Here is a 20,137-nt window from a genome sequence, read left to right on the forward strand (position 1 = left end):
TCGAGGGCACCCTCAGCAAGTTTGCAGATGACACCAAGCTGCGCAGTGCAGTTGAAACGCCAGAAGGACAGGATGTCATCCAGAGAGACCTAGACAAGCTGGAGAAGTAGGCCTGTGAGAACCTCATGAGGTTCACCAAGGCCAAGTGCAAGGTCCTGCACCTGGGTGGGGGCAACATCCAATATCAATACAGGATCAGGGATGAAGGGATTGAGAGCAGCCCTGTGGAGAGGTACTTGGGGGCACTGGTGGATGAAAAGCTGGACATGAACCAACAATGTGTGCTGGCAGCCCAGGCAGCCAACCGTATCCTGGGCTGCATCCCCAGAAGCATGGGCAGCAGGGCAAGGGAGGTGATTCTGCCCCTCTAGTCCACTCTGGTGAGACCCCCCTGCAGAGCTGTGTCCAGCTCTGGAGCCCTCAGCACAGGAAGGACACGGACCTGTTGGAGCGGATCTAGCGAAGGGCCACAAAAATGACCTGAGGACTGGAGCACCTCTCCTACAAGGACAGGCTGAGAGTTGGGATTGTTCAGCCTGAAGAAGAGAAGGCTGTGGGGAGACCTTATTGCCACCTTCCAGTGCTTAAAGGGGGACTATAGGAAGGGCAACCTCTTTAGCAAGGCCTCTTGTGACAGGACAAGGGGTGATGGTTTTAAACTAAAGGAGGGTAGATTTAGACTGGAGAAAAGGAAAATTTTTTTACAATGGGTGTGGTGAAACACTGGCACAGGTTGCCGAGAGAGGTGGTCGATGCCCCGTCCCTGGAAACATTCCAGGTCAGGTTGGACAGGGCTCTGAGCAACCTGATCTGGCTGAAGATGTCCCTGCTCAGTGCAGGGGGGGGTGGGCTAGATGGGCTCTAAAGGTCCCTTCCAACCCAAACCATTCTATGATTCTGTGGTGGAGGTCAATACAGCAAAAAGGCAGGGCCAGCTTTCTGCAGAAAGTGCTGCACAGGCATCCTGAGATGACAGCAGCACTCAAAAAGACTGTGAGCCTTTTTCAAGGGACTCAAAACATCTCATTGCAATGTGGTCTTCCCAGTCCCCTTGCCAGAGCCGCTGCATGGGTGCAGGTGGTCTGCACAGCACGGGTTTTGCATGTCAGGGCAGACTTCCTCCTGGGATCGCAGCCACAGCTGCACTCTTCTCTCCTCAGCTCAACAACGGCTCCTCTGTGACTTTGGGCAAGACCCTCTGTGCCTCAGTTTCTCCAACTGTAAAATGGAGGATGCTTCTTTGTTGAACTCTTCTTGCTTCAGGAATAGGGAACAGGAGGCTGTGAATACAGTATTTACCAGCAAGATAACACCACTAATGCTAGCATTAGCATTACTATTATTTTACTACTGGAATGGAATCTACGCTAACAAAAATTACATTTAGAAACTAAATCTGTATGAGTGTAGCACTGAAAAAAGAATTTGTAATTCTGAGGCCAATATGCCAGCTATACTTATCTATATTTCTGTTTTCTCAGCAACCATATGATAGAACCAATTTGAAAAAAAAAAAAAGAGAGAAAAAGAAATATATTTAAAAGCATCAGTTGTTTATGGAAACTTTAGCATCTTCTATACTGGTTTCCTGAAGGCAAAGGATTATGTAATAAAAAGAAAGTCAATATTACAGCACTGAAGTTTGAAATTAGTGTGATAAATTGAATTTTAAAATAAAACTGTCCCTATCATGTACTTACAGATAATAAAACTTAACAGAGCAGATGATTTATAGTTGCTGCCACTGCGAGTATAACACAGAAGGAGACTGCCAAAGTAATATTCCTATTCATATATGTCAGATTACATTTATATGTCGCTTCTGTTTCGTTTCCTCAAGCTGGAAGGCTATGGTGTGTGGACTGTAAGCCTCAGTCAGCAAACTTGCCCCAGCTCTGGTTCCACTTCTCCTGCCTAGAGCTCTCAGTTATGATAAATCAGCAAGCCTTCCACGAGCTCCTGGCTGCTGTTGTTTCAGGCCAGTGACCCAGAAACACCAGTGAGTACCTCCACGTTTTTCAGATCCTTAAAGTTATCCTAGCCTGGGATCTATGCTCTTTGTGAGCACTCTGACACTTGTTTTGTTAGACATACCCAGATTCATGCCCTTTCTTCTAGCACCACCTATGCCATTCTCCCTTTTAAAGGTAAACTAGTAATGGCTCAGTGAGTCCAAACATACCAGATGTTTCCATCATCGAGATCTGTTATTTATGCTGTACATTTCTACAGCCATGAAGAAGGCACATTAGTTCACAGGGGAAGAGGAGAGACGTGACTGCTTTTCTTATTGCTGAGGACTGCAGGGCAGAGAGGAAGGAGCAACACAAGCTCCAGTGGCAAATGACTTTATTTCCATAAACTGCAGTGTATGCAGCTTATCATGCTTGGGCATAAGAACAGGACACTAAAACACAGGTAGGCTCCCCACCCTGAGAATAACCCCTCCTCAGCCTCTCATCTGTCTCTCTGATGCATCCAATCATCTTAGTTTTTTGCTCTGCTGCTTCTTCTGTGATACCATGATGCCACTCACTGCCTACATCCAGTATTAGCAGACTTCCTGCTCGGGATTCATTTAGTAGCAGTGTTGGTACCTCAGCAGAGCGCATAAGTTTCTGGCTTGGCTCCTAAGTGCCTTTCTTCATGCTGCGCACCCACAGACTGGTCACTTCCAAAGGGGAAACATAGTTGAGCAGCTAAATCTAACTGCATCGGCAAAGTCACCTCCAGCCACCCCAACAGCCACCAGCACAAGGTCTACCCCAGCCCTCTGACAGCTATAAAACCGTACAACAACCAGAACAGATGCTCTATGTCTGTGCCACAGACCTTCATCCACCCAAGCAAATGAAATTTCACAACATGACCGAACGCTTTCATCCCACCGTCACCAGTTACATCGGCTCTTCCCAAGGGTGCTGTGTTTGAACAGACATGCGGTAAACCAAACCAAGGAACTAATCCAGAGGAACACCAGTCGTGTTTTGTTTGCCTGGCACCAGGAAAAGAGGGCTGCCTTTCACTTTATACAATTATGCCATTACAGTAGTTTTTAGGCTTCAAAATATTGATTTTTCTCAGTTTCTCGGTGATTTTTCTCAGGTTTCATCACTTAACTCATCCTTGCAGGCTATTTAGCACCTAGTGATCTCTTTCTAGATAATCCATCTTTACAACAAAGATGGATTAAAGATCAACATAGCTATTAGCTCAGCTGTTTTAGTCTGTCAGCTTGACTTTCTCCCGGAGATAGGCCAGTTTAGCAGCTTATCTTCTCAAATCCGCTCTTGCACACGTGACCTGTATTTGAATATGGCACACAGCCTATGATACGGTGGGTTTAGTCCTTTGCATGCTGTATGTTACTAGCCATTGTACAACGAGCTTGCTTTGGTTTTAGTAACTGCTACAAAAGTGCAGGCACAGTTGTGTATCGTATTGCAAATTTTGTTTTGGGGTTTAACAACAGGGAGGTGGACAGTAAGAACAACCTCGTACTAAAATTAAGCTTAAATAAAATGAAAGCAAAGGTCTACTAAGTTATAACTAGAAATGGATGCAGCATACCATACTGACCACATTCAGAGATCAGAGGTTCTCATAGCTGAGAAGCAGACTGAATTCAGACTTTCTTGATAGTTACATCTATAATTTGATACTTCTATAAAATACAGTGTTTACTAGTAACAGCAGGAAGAAGATCCTAATGCAAACAAAATTTTTACTATTACCGTCAGGTTGGAACAGCCTTCTTTTATAGCTATTCAAAGCAGGGGTCAAGGCTGTGTTTGGTCTTCAGGATGAGTAATACTTTCCTAGGTAACGATTTGCTCTTGGGAGGCCTAGCCGATTCGGTTCCTGATAACCTTGGATAGGGAGCATTAGTGAAGAGCAAAATGACATTATCAAGAAAAAAAAATGCTTACCAAACAGCAGAGAAGGACTCCCTGCCTGGGCAAGCGCAGATCAATAGGTTGGTTTGTTAGGTATATATTTCAAGGCCTTTCCTACGGAAGCTCAGATTTATTACCGAATGTGTCAAAGTCCAGTGCCGATCAATTTCCAGTATATTTCCTGCGGAAAGGGTTACATCAGCACTTGCAAAACTGCTTGCTCGGCTGTATTGAAAATGACTGTTGAACAAATGAGAGATGTTATATTCAAACCACGCCTTTGAATTTGTCCGAAACAGGTTAATTTCCTTTCCTACACGTACCATGTGAGGGCAGCAGAGATTGTGAAACGGGGAGCTGCTGTGCCGGGGCTCTGCGGGGACAAGGGTGGCCCCGAGCAGGAGGGTGGCCCTGGCCACCCTGGCTCCTGCCTTGGTTGCCCTCGTGTCTGCGGGGGACAAGCTGCAGGGCTTGTCCTGAAAGCCGTGCTGGACATCTCACAGGATGTGGAGGCTGTGAGGAACCGGAGCTGGCGTCCGAAGACTCAGACGATAAATAAGTCTCCACTGAGACCACAACATTTTAAACTTCTAATATTTTTTATTTAGTTCTGATGGGAATGGCAAGAAGCACACACAAAGCACGGCACTGCCTCAAGCCAGCAAATGGCACGTTCCTGAGCTGAAACATTAGCACAAAAGCGGTTGAAAAGGAAAATAGTAAAGTTTGAAAGCCTGTTTTAGAACAGATGCATGTCTGCATCTTTCTCATCCTGTGTCCACAAACAACTCGTTTACTTTAGTAGCAAGCTTCTCCCAGACACTGAGCCTGCAAATCTTCAACCTCCCAAAAATTTGTAAACAAATATTTGTAAATACATGAAAACAGAGTAGGACAATGGGAAGTATTGAGTGGCCTTTATGGAGGGCAGCACTACTCACCCCACCTGGAATGCAGTGAAAGGAAACAATATAGGGCAGCCAAAGCCTGCATGCGACTTTCATGAGTTGAGTAGAGAAAGCTCAACACTGAGATTTCGGCTGCACCTGACCCCAATTTTCAGAGTCTTGGTTAAGTCTTTTTGACTTGGTCACACTCAGCGATTTTTTTATGAAGAAGGAAATGGTGTCATTCATGACCCCCATGAGGCCAAACCACAGTTCTAATTCTTTCCTTGCGTATTTGTGCAGTTACCATGAGGTGGAGCCGTGCACCAAACCCCAAATGTCAGTAAACGGCTACCAAGAGCTTTTAGCTTTTTTTTCCCACTTCAGCCAGGTTGATCCTAAGCCTCCATCCAGAGTCAGCTGATTGCTTACAAGCACTGATAAATCAAGCAGAAATTGCTTGATTTCTGCTCGTTACTGATGGGGTGCTATAGGTGATAGTCAGAGGAGGGTTAGCCGTTCCCACCAGTCTCTAGGTAACGGGGTTGCCTCGGGATGCAGTCATCCACCGAGAACTGAGCTGATGAGGTAATGTTTTGGGTTTCTGTTTCAGTGGCTGTGTTGTGCTGTCCTGATTACCCTTGGAAAGGCCACTTTATTCTGAGGCTTCAAGCAGGCTGTACAAGTTTGAGTGGATAAGCCCCAACATGGAGAGGCAGCTACAGGTGCTTTTCTCTAGGCTACCTTTCAACCCTGTAATCTCTTCCCCCGTAAACTGAAATCTTCAGCTTTCCCTACAAGGCTACAGTGTTCTTCCTTTACCTCTATGCCCAAGAGACGCTGTGTTTGCTGGCTGCCGGGGTGGATTGCATTTCTCCACCCGGAAGATGACTGCAGGTGCCTCGGGAAGCCAAGCCTGTTTGCAGAAACCGGTGGGACAAAGCATCTGAACATAAATCCCATATGTCTGACGGCAGCACAGGCAAGGATGGGTGGATGTTTTAAACTGCTCCAAGCCAAGCACTGTGATTTGGTTTCATTTGGGCCACTCCACCTTGAAATAGCTATTCTATTCCTGGTATAATTTTCTTGAAGGAAAATTGAAAACCTGCAAGATTTTAATTTTGCAGAAATACTGCAAAAACAAACCTCTTGGAAAAATTCCCAAGATGGTCTGAATAATAAAGCCATAATACTGACAGGCGTAAACCCTGCAACTGTATGTCTTTCTGTGCCTGGGGTCTGTTTAAGCTATAAATCCCATCTATGATGCGCAAGGACAGCTACTGAACATCCTGATAAGAGCAGTGCGATTTCTCTGGAAATACATCATACAATAATGTTTTCTAATATTTGGTGTAATAAAGGAAATATTGTCATCAGTTACCTCACTGATATGTAACTTTCTGTTGGCAAAGCTTTCACAGTAAGGTTATAATAACATCACTCTTTGGCATCTCTGCCAGATACTCAACTCTTTATTTTCTGTTCTGTCATATAAGCTGAGTAATTTATACGCCTGTTCAATACAGAAGGTGGTTATTATATGTTTGAAGAAAGAGATTTGACAATACCTGCCTTGTAAGAAATACCAACTGAGTCGTAGAGAGGAAAGGCAAAGGAAAATGCTGTAAATCAAAAGGTGACAAGGCAGTTTTCAGATGGAAGATTAGAACATTGTTCAGGGTTCCACAAACAAATACATTGAGTTATAGACAAAAAGCCACTTTCTAGCATTTGTCCCCGTTGCTGCAGTCCTTTTAGGGACATAAATCCCACTGAAGTCAAATCATGTCTATAAACTAAATTCCAAAATTAATCCATAAGTAGAGTCTGTCATGGAAATGCTTATTATTAGTTTGATTTGTTCAAGATGTATAGATATGATTTCAAATAAAAGCAACATTATGGAAAAAATTACGTCAATTGCAGTTTTGTCTGAATAAGGACTGCACAGTATGAATGCTCTCCCAAAATAACACATCTGCAGTGATCTAAGCGAAGCTTAGCTAACATTCCCTGCACTGTATTTTTACACAGGTAATTTTTGTATGACTACTTCACCACAGCTCTAAAACGACATCGATCCCCAAGCTCTGAGAAATGTAGAGCAGGAGAGCCCCTTGCTCTACCCAGCAAGAAAAAGCGATGATGGGTGCTGGCCTGATGCCAGGCTGGTCTTCAATCCATATAAAGACGCAAGGAGATGTAGTTTAGCTGAGGGAGTAAAACCACTTTGCCATTTGCAATTGCACAGAAACGTGCCGTCACAGGTCTGCCTCTGCCGCACAAGCCAGCAGCTGGGCACGTGTTCGGAGAGCTTAAATAAGGCAAGAGCAGAAGGTGACAGAAGGTGACCTGTTTGGGTGTGGGACTGGGTGGCATCGCAGCTGCAAGGGAGCTGTGGAAAGCTTCTGCCCAGGTCTGCTTTCCTGCAGATGACCAGGCTAGTTAACCCCAGCCCAGCAGGCAGGATTCAGAGCACAGAATATCAGAGCTGGTAGGTTGGGTGCCAAGAACTGATCGTGTGAACTGCCTTAATCCCCCTAAGCAAGGCAAAGGAGAATGCCTGAGCACCGTGGGAAAGAGCAACTCGTTGTGGACAAACACCCAACATTGTCAGTCTAATGCTGAACTCCCCTTAGCAGGCTCATAGGACAAGACCACCCTGCCTGTGCCAGTCCTTACTGTGCCGCTTTCCAGAGCAGTGTTGCTGTACCCAGCAGCCACCTCCTGGGCCAGCTCCATGTTGTCCCTGGGCCCCGGACAGCACCATGCACCCCAGTGGCCCTCAGCAGCTGCAGGAAGCAGGGCCTGTCCTGCTCCAAGGCAGCACTTGTCTTTCATGGCATCACAGAGGAACTGCAGACCACGGCATGGGAGGAGAAGTTCATCCTCTGTCCAGCTCTCCCTTCCCACTCTGAGGCTGGAAGTCCAGACCCCTATTCAGAGAGCAAGGCGAGCTTATCATCATCTCAGCTAAAACAGGAAGATCATTGCCAGTGAAGATGGAAGGGGACATTCCCTATCTCAGAGCAGTCCACCTGGAAAAAGAAAAAGCACTCTCACGTTGCACCAGGGAGAAGAACGCAGGTTGCTGCTCCTTTGAAGAGGCGGCTCGAGCAGAAGCCTGGTGGCAACGGATGTAATCCCTCCTCTAGAGGAGCTGCTGAACTGTGAACACGCAGAAGTGGATTTCCAAGCCGAGCACTACCTGCTGTCTTGAGTGACCTACTTTTTTGCACGCTGTGTGAATAGGGTTAGGCAACAGTTGAAACAGTGCTGAAAACTGAAACTGTTGGGCAGCAACAATTATCACATGGCCTTACTGCCCCACGACAGCAGTTACTGGATGATACCCCACTTCAGACCTATGTTTTGGGTGCGTATCTATAGGGAACACAGACATTTTCTAAACTGAGCAGAATCATTCAAATTCGCTTATCAGATCCAACAGGAGTTTTTCTTACTGTTATGCACAGTAATTTACCAAATGTAAATGTTTTTAATGTTATCTCATAAATCACAAAAAATGAAAGGTACATTCACGCTGAGGATCCAAGCAGTCCTGTGCCTCTGGATGAGTGAGGCTGAGTGAGTGAGGCTGTCACAGGATGAGCACACTGGCGAACCCAGCTTTTCCAATGGCCTTGTCACATATCACAAATCACACCAGCTATAAAATCCCACCCTACATCATGCACCACTCTTTGCCTGGCCCTGTGCAGGACTCTCTCGACTCTTCCCTGCCATTATTTCACCTCATCTGGGCCAGGGAATGCTCAGCTAAATCCATGCTGAACCATCACTAGTTGAGTTTTCACTGAGATTTTAAGTATCATCATCTGTATGGGGAATTTTAATTAGTTTCTAATGCCTGTGCTAAATGACTAACAACTATTTCAGAGGTTGGGATTTAGTATGATATTTGCTGATGCTTTGACTCCATACTGATTTTTATTTTTGAACAAAATCTGATTTCTTGATACATTGGCCAATTAAACAGCTCTCATCTCAATGACCCACAGTTACCCATAAGAAACTTGACCCTGATGGTTGCAGATGGAAAACCCAGTATGTTTTATCTCCCTTTTTCTCCCAGAATGAGGTCCTGGCACCCTAATTCACAGGCACTGAGCTGATCTCCACAGAGAGCCGCAATCAAGTCAGCTCTTTCTTTGCAGCACAAAGGAAATCACATTTCTTTGAAACACTGAGGAAATCTGAATGTGTTCCTGTTTAGCATGATTAAGGTGTCACATAGCACTCCCACGCACCCCGACACAGAGAACTTCTTGCCGGCTGCTGATGTCAAAGCAAATCAGCTGAAAACACAGAGGGGTTCTAAGAAACACAGCTAGGACACGCCAGGCAGGCTGCCAATGAGCCACCCAGCGTAGTACAGACCGGGCAACCTCGAGGGCCACCTCCACGCAGCGGTTGGGGATGACACAGTAATGTCCCCTGCCCTCCCCGCAGGTTTTAATAGAGGCATGGGGCACATGTCTTTCTCCATGTATGAATTTCTGCATGTGAGCCCTTTGTTGCTGGTTATAAAACCCTGATAGGTAGTAGAACATGCACCCTGAGCATTTGGGAGCACCTCCAAGGAGTGCACTTCTTTGCTTTTCGATTTGCCCAAAACCTTCTTTGCTTGTGCTATGTCTTAGTCCCACTCACCTGGGGTATCTCTATCCCAGTTCTTTCATCACCCTGATGGTTCCAGATGCCATCCTCTTGCTTTTCTTCAGCCTTTGTTCTGTATATTTTTGCTTGTGTCCTGTGGTTTGTCCACTATTAACATTAATAATTTAGGGAATTGTCTGCTTCTGCTGAAATCAATTCCTGTGCTACTGCTGCTAAGTGCTGGGCCTGGGCCCAAGAATCCCTATGATGGGGCCCAAACGAAGCAAGAGAAGTGAGATGAAAGCAGAGGAAAACAGGCGCTTCATCCTTCACCAACCCATGAATTTAGGTGGGGGTGCCCAAAGCCTAAAAAACACAAACACCAAATTCCTGTTGAAATCCCTTCTTTTTCAAAGCTCTCCCACACGTGTTATGGTCCTGGTGCTGGAAGAAGTCAGCCTCAATGCAGGAGTCCCACAAGGTCCATGTTACCCCCAAGGCAAAGCTCCTTAGATACAGGAAAATGGGATCAACTCAGTGGAAAAGACATCGCTCTGTGCCTCTGCAGGTGTTCACCTAATGAAAACTGTAAAGGACTGAAGCGTTTCTGCAGAGTTATTGATCCAAGTGGCTCTTTCTGAGCCCCTGTCACACCTCCATCCCACTGCTAGGGACCATTTCCAACAGCTACACCAGCCTCATACAGAAGACCTTATTTTTAGGCTGTTTGCCATCTTGATGGCAACCCATTTCCTTGCAAGTGGCAGAGAAAGAAAAGCACCTTGTGTCTCAAGGCTTAAGCCAGTGGGGACCAGGTTCTCCTCCCTATTTCCTTCTCTGGTGTACTCAGCTACACTGCTGCGGGCCACACGTGGGGAAACAACAGCAGAGGGCACAGACCCTGTCTTGGAGAGGCATTTTATGTTCTGGAGCCCAGGGCTTTAATAGCTCTGTGAGGGAGACAGAATAAATAACAAGACAACGCAGACAATGGTTTAGGGACCAGGTATGCAGACAGTTTGGCTAAGGCTGAAGGGATAAATTCATCTGATACACCATCACTGAAGCTCAGCTCTCATCCATGTCACTGAGCCATGCAGCTGGGCTTCTCTGTCCTTCCTTGAACAGCATTTTAGCAGGAGGACTTTTTTTTTTAAGCCGCTGGATTAAGATGCCGCCCCCAAACACACACAGGCTGCAGCTCTCCCCTGACAGCAGCCGATGTTGCCTACCCAGGGGAGGACTTGTGCAAAGATGGAGCTCGGCTCTCACCAGGAGCTGCCAGCACCCCGCAAAGGCACCCAGCCCCGGCACTCTGTGTAGCCTGGCTCTTCCCGCATCCTGGGGCCGGGAGGATTACCAGGACCACAACGAGGACACCAGTGTGCAAATCCCAGCTTGCGCACCTAGGGAGCGGGAATGCTGAGGAGGGCGTAGACACCCAACGCCTCCACCTGCCTCCTCCTCAAGGGCTTAGCCAAAGTCCCCTTGGGGCCACAGGCATGGATGCTGGGGACCCAGCACTTCGCTCACCGAGCTCTCAGCTGGATTCAAGTCATGGCCTTACTCCGGTGTTGGCTAAGCGCTCGCAGCACCCCATAGGCAGAGATGTGAGGACACATTTCCCTTATCCACTGGTGTTTGAAGTACTTGGAGGCTGGGCAGGAATGCGGTGCCAGTTGTGATGGGTTATGGACAGAAGCCAGAGCAGTGTACCATAGTCACGTAATTAAATAACAAGAACAGATTAGGCAATCTCTGTGCTTCATGTTGACAAGCCTGAAGGAAAGAACAGAACATGTAATCAAATGAGGGGGGGTTCTTTCTTTCTTTATTTTGAGAGAAAGACAATATTACAGCAATATAAGAGGTGGCATAGCATGCACTAATTATGCTGCCACGGATATTTCACTCTTGCAGGTTTGAGGATAAGACTGAGATTTTTACTGAAGCCCAGGGGAGTAAAGAACTGGAGAAGCCGGCATTCACTGAGAATTAAGTACCCAATTCATTTAATGCCTATTCAATAGCTTTTGCCCCTCCGTTTGGCTAACGTGCACAGGAACACATTCAGGTCTCTCACATCAGCAACTGGCATTCAGAAAAATCACCTGTAATCCAACTTCCTCCAGGAACATACCGATATCTACTACATGCTCTTCTTAATGACAGATCAGGCTAAATAAAAAGCACAAATTCACAACCTGCTATCAGGAAACGTCTACGGCTTCCTTCTTTCAATGATTTCTGCAGAGATATCCCTGCTGAGTCACTGGGTTTGCAGTGTCATGTGCTAGCAGGAGCTGCGAGAGCTAACCCAGGGCAGGGGCTGCCTGCTGCTGCCGCCTGCGATCGCCGGCTGCAGAGGCTGAACAGGCGATGCAGGGAGCACCCAGGCACTTTCTTTGGGCTTTCTTGGCCAAAGCCACAACCCAGGATTAGGGTAAAATTATACCAAAGAAATTATCTGAGCTGTACATGAAGCTTTTTGGCTGAATTGCTTCACTGGCTTAACAGGCAACTAGACATCTAGTTATCCAGCTACCCGTTTCCCCAACCCAAGGATGTAATTTGGTGACTCACCACCATTCAGGTACCAGTAATGACAGCTGGAGTTTTTCCCCAAACAACTGATTTTAGATATGTAATTCGTTTAGATCCCATTAAAAAATCTGCTCCTGATTTTTGTCTCTATGGTGCTAAACACATCAATATCAAGTAATGCTTTCTGCAGCAGTGATCTGGCTTACCCTGCTTTTGGGAATCATCCAGACAAATGAGTCTCGCTCTTTGCTCTTTTCAATCACCCTTCTGAAGTGATCTGCGGAGACAGCCTGAAAAGTGACAACCCCAGACTGCTAATAAATGTCCCCAGGCTTTAGCAAACCTGCTACAAAGCTCGCTGAAATTAGCCCAGTGTCTTTGGTTTAGTAAAGTCCTCCTGCAATGTGCAAGACAGCAGGTATCCTGGGCTGCAAGACACTCATGGCATACATGCAAAGAGACATTTTGCCCTATTTAGAAAATTGCTGGCTAAGTTATCGGTGACACTATTCACTGGCAGTGTCACTTGCCCCGACACCTTTTCAGGGGGAAGGCAACTCATCGCAGCCAAGATGTGTGTGGAGTTGCCTTATTTATTCTCCTGGGGTAGCATGAATCAGAGTTGAAAAGTGCAGTATGTTGAAGCCAGCCCGTATTCCCATGATGTGCGAGCATGAGTCACTCAGTGGGGAGATTCTGCCAGGGTCCCTCCTGGGCGACCCGGCTCTGCTAAACGCGCTGGAAAATCCGTGGATAAAAACAGCCCCAGTGACGCACGGGAGCTGAGCAGGCTCCGTGCCTTTTTGGGGAAGCTTCTGAAACACCGACGTTTCCTCTTGATCAATAATCTGGCTGGCAGAGCAGGGCTCTGAAGCAGTCCAGAAAACACAGCTTTCTCTTTGCAGTCACTGCTGTCTTTCTCCAGGAAGGTGACAGCCTGGGTAACTCCAGGCGCAGGCAGGGGAAGGATTTCTCTTCCACATATATTTAAAGCTGGCTTTCCTGTAAGAGCTCTTGCTTACAGAAAAGATAATATAGCATGTGAAAGGGCTTTTTGTAGCGTATGCAAAAAAAAAAGTCCCACCCCAAGGTCCCACAGCTGATTTCTGGTTTTCCTCATCATCTCCTTTCTCCCTTCTTTCCCCAGTAAATACCACTTGTGGGGTTACTGTAGACATTAGGGAGCAAACTGGGCTGTGTTCTGCAGCAAGGAGCCCTGAACATTCAGAAAGGGTTTTTTTGGCCTTAAAACCAACCACTCAACTCATCCTACACTTACAGAGCTGATCCTCCAGTCCCTGCAACCATCACAGCAAGGGCACCGCTGTATTTCCAGATAAACACCTCGTTAGTTTCAACCACAGGCAGTCGTGAGTTGCTCTCCCTTGACTACACTTCTTTCTTATGACCAGAAAGCAGGTAGTGGAGATCTGGTACTGTGTAAAATTCGTAATTGTTTGGAAAGGATATCAATAATTTGATAATTAGTCTTGAAAATTCAGGCCTAAAAAAAAAATCTTTCATTTTCTCCAGAGATTTGCTATTAGTTAATCGCCTTTGCTCCTACCATTTTACTGCAAAACTGTTGGATTTGTTTTTTTAAAGCATCTTTTAGAGTTCAAGCAGCAGGTTGAGCTTTTCTTGAACTGTGGTCCTGCCTCTTGGTAAACTGTGCCCTTTTCCCCCAAAAAATAAAACATGGCGTGGGGCAATGCTCACCCTCAGGCACCCGTTCTGCAGCCGCCAGTGAGCCCTTGGTGGGGGTTACCCCGCCGCCGGCGGGCCAGCTCCCGCGTGCCGTGCCGGATTTGGCGGCTCAGCCATGCCGTGCTGCTGCTGAGCTTTTCCTTTCCTTTCCAGCAACCGGCTCAACTCGGCCATGCTCTCAGCAGCAGCACAACTTGGAGCCTGATTACTTGCAGACCCTGAAGCCTGAACGCCAACAGTGTCTCATGTGCCAGCAGATGTTTCTCTTTTAGACAGATTGGTTCTCCTTTTTTTTATTCTTTTTTTCTTTTTTTTCTGAAATAACAACAGCTTGTCCAAGATCCAAACCCCCAACTTCTAAAATAAAAGCTAGAGCGGTACCTCAGTGTGCAGACAGGCAACCAGAGGGTCTCCACTGGGGTTGCACAGGGCTGCCCGCTGCCCTGTTTCAAGAGATGCAGTGGCATCATTTTCCATGATAAATCACTAGAACTTCTAACTCTGTACTCAATATCCACTTAAAAAATAAACCCAAACAAAAATCCCCAGACTGCTTAGTAACCACTCAGGCCTGCTTTAAAAAAATGTGTTAAGAACGAACCTTTTTCATCAACTTTCGTGGGCTTTGTATTATACTATCTCACCGGAGGTGAATGCACGGCAGGGCAGAACCCCCCGGCCGGCAGCCGCTGAACAACCTTCCATGATGCCAGAGAGACCTTGGGGGTCCTTTGGGGCTGGCAAAGCTGCTGGGGGAGCACTGGTCAGGATGCTCATACTTGGCCAGGCTGTGGCACAGCTTCAGCTGAGCCTAGCACTGAAATCAGGCTTTGTTCAGACCCAAACTTCTGGTCAAATATTTTCTTCACTTCGATCACTGCTCGTGACCCCATGGGTTCACCCTGGTGACTAATGACTGCTCTTACCTGAAATCACTGGATTAGGACTGAATAACCAAACTTTAGGAATCTCTCATTTGTACCGATGAAGAGGGGTAATCGTTCCACACTGCACTGGCACAGCCTCACAGCAAAGAAGCGGCTGCAGATGGGTTCGTCTTGTGCTGTGACAGGGGAAAGTGAAATGTCCCACCCTCCTCCGTGGGTTGCCCCACCAGCCGCTTGCTGCCCCAGGGATGGGGCCAAACCATATCGCATCTCATGGCTGGCGCTCGCCTGTGAAAGGAATGGGCCCCGCACCAGGCCAGGAGTCCCCTGAGCTTGGTGTCAGACCAAACCAGGCCCCAAAAACCAAAGTAACGTCACTCATGAGCAGGTGGAAGCCAACAGTTTTGTTTGGGCCTCCATTAAGATGGGCAGGAGACTCATGGTGCCAGCGATGGCCGGGTGCGGAGCCACCATGTCCTCACGTCTCTACTGATGGCAAGTTCTCCCTTGTCGTCCTCAGGACGCACCAGAGCTACTGGGGCAGCAGCGGGGGTGAAAAATGGAAGATTTCACCAAACAACTTACATGAGGGACAGGGAGCAGCAGCCCAGAGCCCCTCAGCAGCAGGGCAAGGTGAGGAGGAGGAGGAGGAGAAAGGCCCCAGGGCTGCTGCAATGGCTGTGTGCCCAAGCTCAGGCGGGTTTCCTTGGCAGCCGCAAGCTCGGGGCGCTCACCATACCTAAGTGAAGATTTTGTTGCCATGGAAACATTGATGTCATCAGCTCTGCGGCGGAGAACAGCATTAACCTCAAGTGCAACTTTTTTCTTCCCCCCCCCCGCCAAGTTTGGGGTTTTCTTTCTTTATTTTTTTTCTCTCAGGAGGTGACCCCGCCGCCAGGGCCTGCAGCAGCATCCATGGATGTCTGCCAGGCCCGAACCCCTCCTCGCGTCATTCGCGGGTGGTGGGGAGCCCCGTCACTGCTAGTGGTGGGATGGAGCTCTATTTCAGAAACCAAGCCGTCAGGAACATGTTCTACCCCGCACACACTGACCCATTTCCCCTGTCCTTGTAAGCTGACAGTATTTCCAATGAAGATGGTTTGGAAGCTCTTGAAACATGAAGGAGGTGACCAGAGTAGAGGCTTCGCACCCGAGCAGATGCCTCACGCAGGCAGACCTGCCTCGGATGGCGCTTGTGGCTCTCGACATGCAGAAACACAACGCTGTCATATCGCGTTACGGCAGAGCTGCCGCCGCTCGCTTTCCTGTCAGGAGTCACACAAAACCCACCGAGGCAGAAATCCCACGTCTCCACGAGGGGCGTAATGCCCAACCTGGGCATCCGATGGCCACGCGCGGCTCCGGCTGCGCGGTGGAGGCCGAGCTCTGCCCTTGGCACTCGGGTGAGCTCCCCGCACGCACCAGCACGGTGTCCCCCCAGCACTAAAACAAAAATCCCTCTTCAAAAAACACCAGGCATGTTTTCTGAAGAAAAGGTTTGCAAGGGAGTGGGACCTGGCTTCTTCACCAGGCTCGAGCAAGAAGGCTCAGACCTCTGCCACCCCAGATCTGGGGATGGACACAATCCCGGCTGACAAATCCTCAATTGCCTCTGGGGCCTCTTTTACCTTCCACATATCAGGGCTACTGCCGCTACCGCTGGACCGCTCGCAGAAGTCTGGGTCAGCCAAAAATATTCTACATGCTACCCAGTTCGCTGCCCTGTGAAAACAAGCGTTTCACCTAATGGGCAGGGCGGGAGCAATGTCACAGCCCAGCTTGGCTTTCCCAGCTGCCCCTCTCATACACAGCCCTTCTCCCCGAGTCATGGGGAATTTTTGTTTTAGCTGTGGCTGGGATTCTTATAAAGATTTGATCTTTTTTGTTTGTTTGTTACACTGGACAAATCCTGCTTCCACACTAGCTTGTTGTCATCCAGGCAGAGCGGGATCTGCTCTTTCCTTACCAGGAAGGAGATCTGGATGGGCCTCATCCCGCCGGTTCCAAGGACGCAGGCATGGGGATGCTCACCCAGCCCCGCTGCCGCTCATCCCATCTCTCAGGACTGGAGAAAGCACCACGTGGAAGGGAGCTGGCTGGTAAAACAGGATCTGAGAACGACATAAAATGCTAGTTTTTCAATAGACTGGTTTTACAATATTTTTTCTCTTTATAAATAACAACAATCAACCCAAACCTGCATCTTTCTAACACTGCGATGTTTAAACAGAAATCCAAAGCATTCCTGATAGATGTGTTTCTGCACCCTTCAGGGTTCACAACCCTGCCTCTTAGCACAGCAATAAATAACAAAACCTAGCTCCAAGATCTCAAAGCACCTGGCAAATGAGTCAGTAACATTAGTTATCCTTAATGTCATCATAATTGGTAAAATATGGAAAGAAAAGTAACCCTAAGCCAAGGCTTCTGTATTTTAAATACAATGAGGTATACTGCATACCAAAGACACTAGCAACACTTTGATGTGAGTGAGGGAGTCAGCAGGTTTCTGACCTCATATTCAAAGCAAACTTTTTAAAGAACCTCATGTAACTTAATACAAAGGCACTGATTTTATAGTAAAGGCATATGTAAGAATGGGAGATTCCAGGTGGGAGACACTCTGCTCAGATTTAAAAGTATCTCAGCTGCTGTGAGCAATTCAACTTCAAATGTATGCTGCGTTAAAATTAGAGGATTAATGTTGGATATTATATCCTGACTAGAAGAAAATTTGAGAAGAAACTGGTTACTATATCAACTGCCAGACCTGTGAAGCAAACTGGTTAATTTAGGTGTTGAGACCAATTTAATGCTAGCAGGGAACTGAACATGAGCTGCGAGCTATAGTCTGTTATACAGACCTTTGCTTTGATCTTTGCAGAGGTTGGTAGGAAAAAGGACACACATTTACATCGGCAGCGCTGTATTGACAAGGTTCTTGCATGACCATTGGGGTCACGGTGAGATTTTTGTACCTATATATATTTGAAATCTTGCAGGGTCTATTTTAAAAATGCAAATATGTTACAGGACTTGTTCTATATGGTTGGTGAAGAGCATGGACATGAGATTGCCTAAAAAGTAATGATAAAAAAAGCAGGTACCAGGCTAACAGGAAAAATACCGGCACGTTTAATATTACTGGCAAAAAGGATATTCCAAGCTCTGTTTTTAATAAAAATGGCTTATCTCAAATATTTACTTAAGATTTCTTTGGTCAACAGAAAAGAAAATGGAAAAAACTGGACGATAACAGCCACTTGAAACAAATATTTTGATGCGTGTACTCTATTTAGTTGGAAAAGATAATTAAAAATTCAGGACACAGCAATACAGTTGACTGATGTGTTCTAATAGGTACAGCTGGTTGGCTTTACAGAGGCTGGGAGAGGTCAGCATTGCCTTTAGCGTGAGAATGATGCGAGCACTAAAGTCTTACTGCTTATAGATGTGTAGAAAGTTTCAAGGAGCTCTTTTCCAGATTAGAAATCCTTGTACATATGAGACAGGAGGTTACTCCTGCTCCCAGCCATCACAGGAGTGGAAATCCCAAAGATGGAACAGCCCCAGCTCCTGCTGTTGTCCAGAATACATCGATCTCCGGCAGTTGGCATCCACGCTTTCTTTTTGAGCCCATCGTTACTATTTCTTACCTTCACTGCATTCAGGGATTGCTGGTCCAGACTCCAGGCCCTACACCTATCTACCAACAAGGTCTTTCCACTCACTCACACCTTCCCGCTGTATTTCCAAGAGGACTTCACCTGCTCAGTTCTGAGGCTCAGAGATGGATCCTCTCCCCTGCTTGGCAGGGGTGGTCCTGACGCAGGCACACGGCCTGCTCAGCGCCCATTGACGGCTCTGGGGACACGCCGCCGGCTCTCGGGAGATCAGGACACCCACAGACCTCAAGTGGGCACTGAGCAACCTGCAGATCTGCCCTGAGAACAGCCCAGCCGCTCCACACCCACCCTGGTGCCTCCATCTCACCCAGGAGGTCCCACAACCAGCGTTAGGCAGATAGCCTCAGGTCCTCCGGGCCGGAACTTGTAGATAACCCAGGCTCCACCTTGTGTGAAAGGACCATATGAATGACATACTGAGCTCTTACCTGGTAAAAATGGGACCAGACGACTCTTCAGACCAGCAGCTGTTTCAGCACTCCCCCCCAAGCAAATCCACACTTAATTGTCGGGATTTTAGGCATATATTTTTCTTTCTGAGCAACAAACAGACTGTACCCACCCAGCTGGGAAAATGGAGGCAACTGGTACTTTGTGAGATTCATCTCTGCATTTGGTCTTCCGAAACTCAAAACATAGCTGTGAGCAGTGGAAGAAGCAATAGGAAGGTAGGACAACTGCAGGGTTTTAACGAGGACGTGAGAAAATTGCCCCTGAAACAAGGTAATGCTGCAGCTTTGTGCTCTTTGGACTTGCATCAAAGCTATCGCGCTAGTTCGGGTTGAAAGCCAAAAGCTGTAGGTTAGACAAACCCCTGGTATTCACAATCCCTGGGAAGACAGGCTGCAGTAACCTCCCAGATAAAACTGGGCAGCTTTTTAGTGGCTTGTATTATCAGCAAGCTGAAAGGCAGGCTGAAAGGCATCATTATCCAGGTGAAACCGCCGGCGCCCTCTACAAGCCCCGTAGTAGAGAAAACTCAGAAAAACCTTTCCGCGCGCAAGCCGAGATACAGCATCTCTTTTTACGCCCCATCTAATACTCCCTTTTTGTAACCAAGAATCCCCGGCCTGACAAAATCCTTAGAACTTTCTAACAATGTCACTCGGTAATTGCCGGGGGCTGGAGGCCAAAGGCACCTGCCCTGGCCCAGAGACGACTCCTGCAAGGTGAGGCCGACCACAAGTACCATTTTATTTAACAACACATTGATCATCTTCGAGCTCATTCCGGTTTTGGTTAGCCTGCTGACATCGCAGGGACAAATATTTGCTGGTTCGGGAGGGGAACGAAGCACAAAGGAGCGGTTTGTTGGAGGCGGTGGCAGAAGGCAGGACCGGGGCAGGTGCTGAAGGGGGATCTCACACACGCCCTTTCCCTGCTCGCTCCAAGTCGCCCGCGTGGCATCACAGCAAGACCAGTGCACCGTGGATATTCAAGCTTCTTCCTCTGCTGAGCCAGCTGAGGTTGCAGGACCCAACCGCTGCCGCCGATTCCCCGGAGGGCAGAGCCTGGGGAGCAGCAGGAGAGAGGGTCACTGCCCACAGGAGGAAGAGAAGCTGTTTCCAATGTGTGCCTGCGCTTCGTCAAGGCCTAAAGCTCTCCTTCCTTAGGCAATTTCTCAGTCCCTTGTGCAACATCACGGGAGTATTTCTGGCTATTCAGGGTCCAGAAAGGCTTTGCGAAGTCCCTGCTGTTGCCAGGGGAGGAGAGCCCATACGCAGCAGTGACCGCTCAAGGGGAAAAGACTCAAAAAGCCTGACAGCCTCAGCTGCAGCTGTCTTGTTTCAGTGGGGAAAAAAATAAAGGCATGGCTTATTCTCCTTATTCAAGGGCCAGCCTGTGAGCAGTCCTTACCTTGGCTGGAAACACAGAACGAATGCTTTGTTTCTCCATGTCCTGAA

The sequence above is a fragment of the Phalacrocorax aristotelis genome, chromosome 8 (genome assembly GCF_949628215.1).
Source record: "Phalacrocorax aristotelis chromosome 8, bGulAri2.1, whole genome shotgun sequence".
Taxonomy (NCBI): Eukaryota; Metazoa; Chordata; class Aves; order Suliformes; family Phalacrocoracidae; genus Phalacrocorax; species Phalacrocorax aristotelis.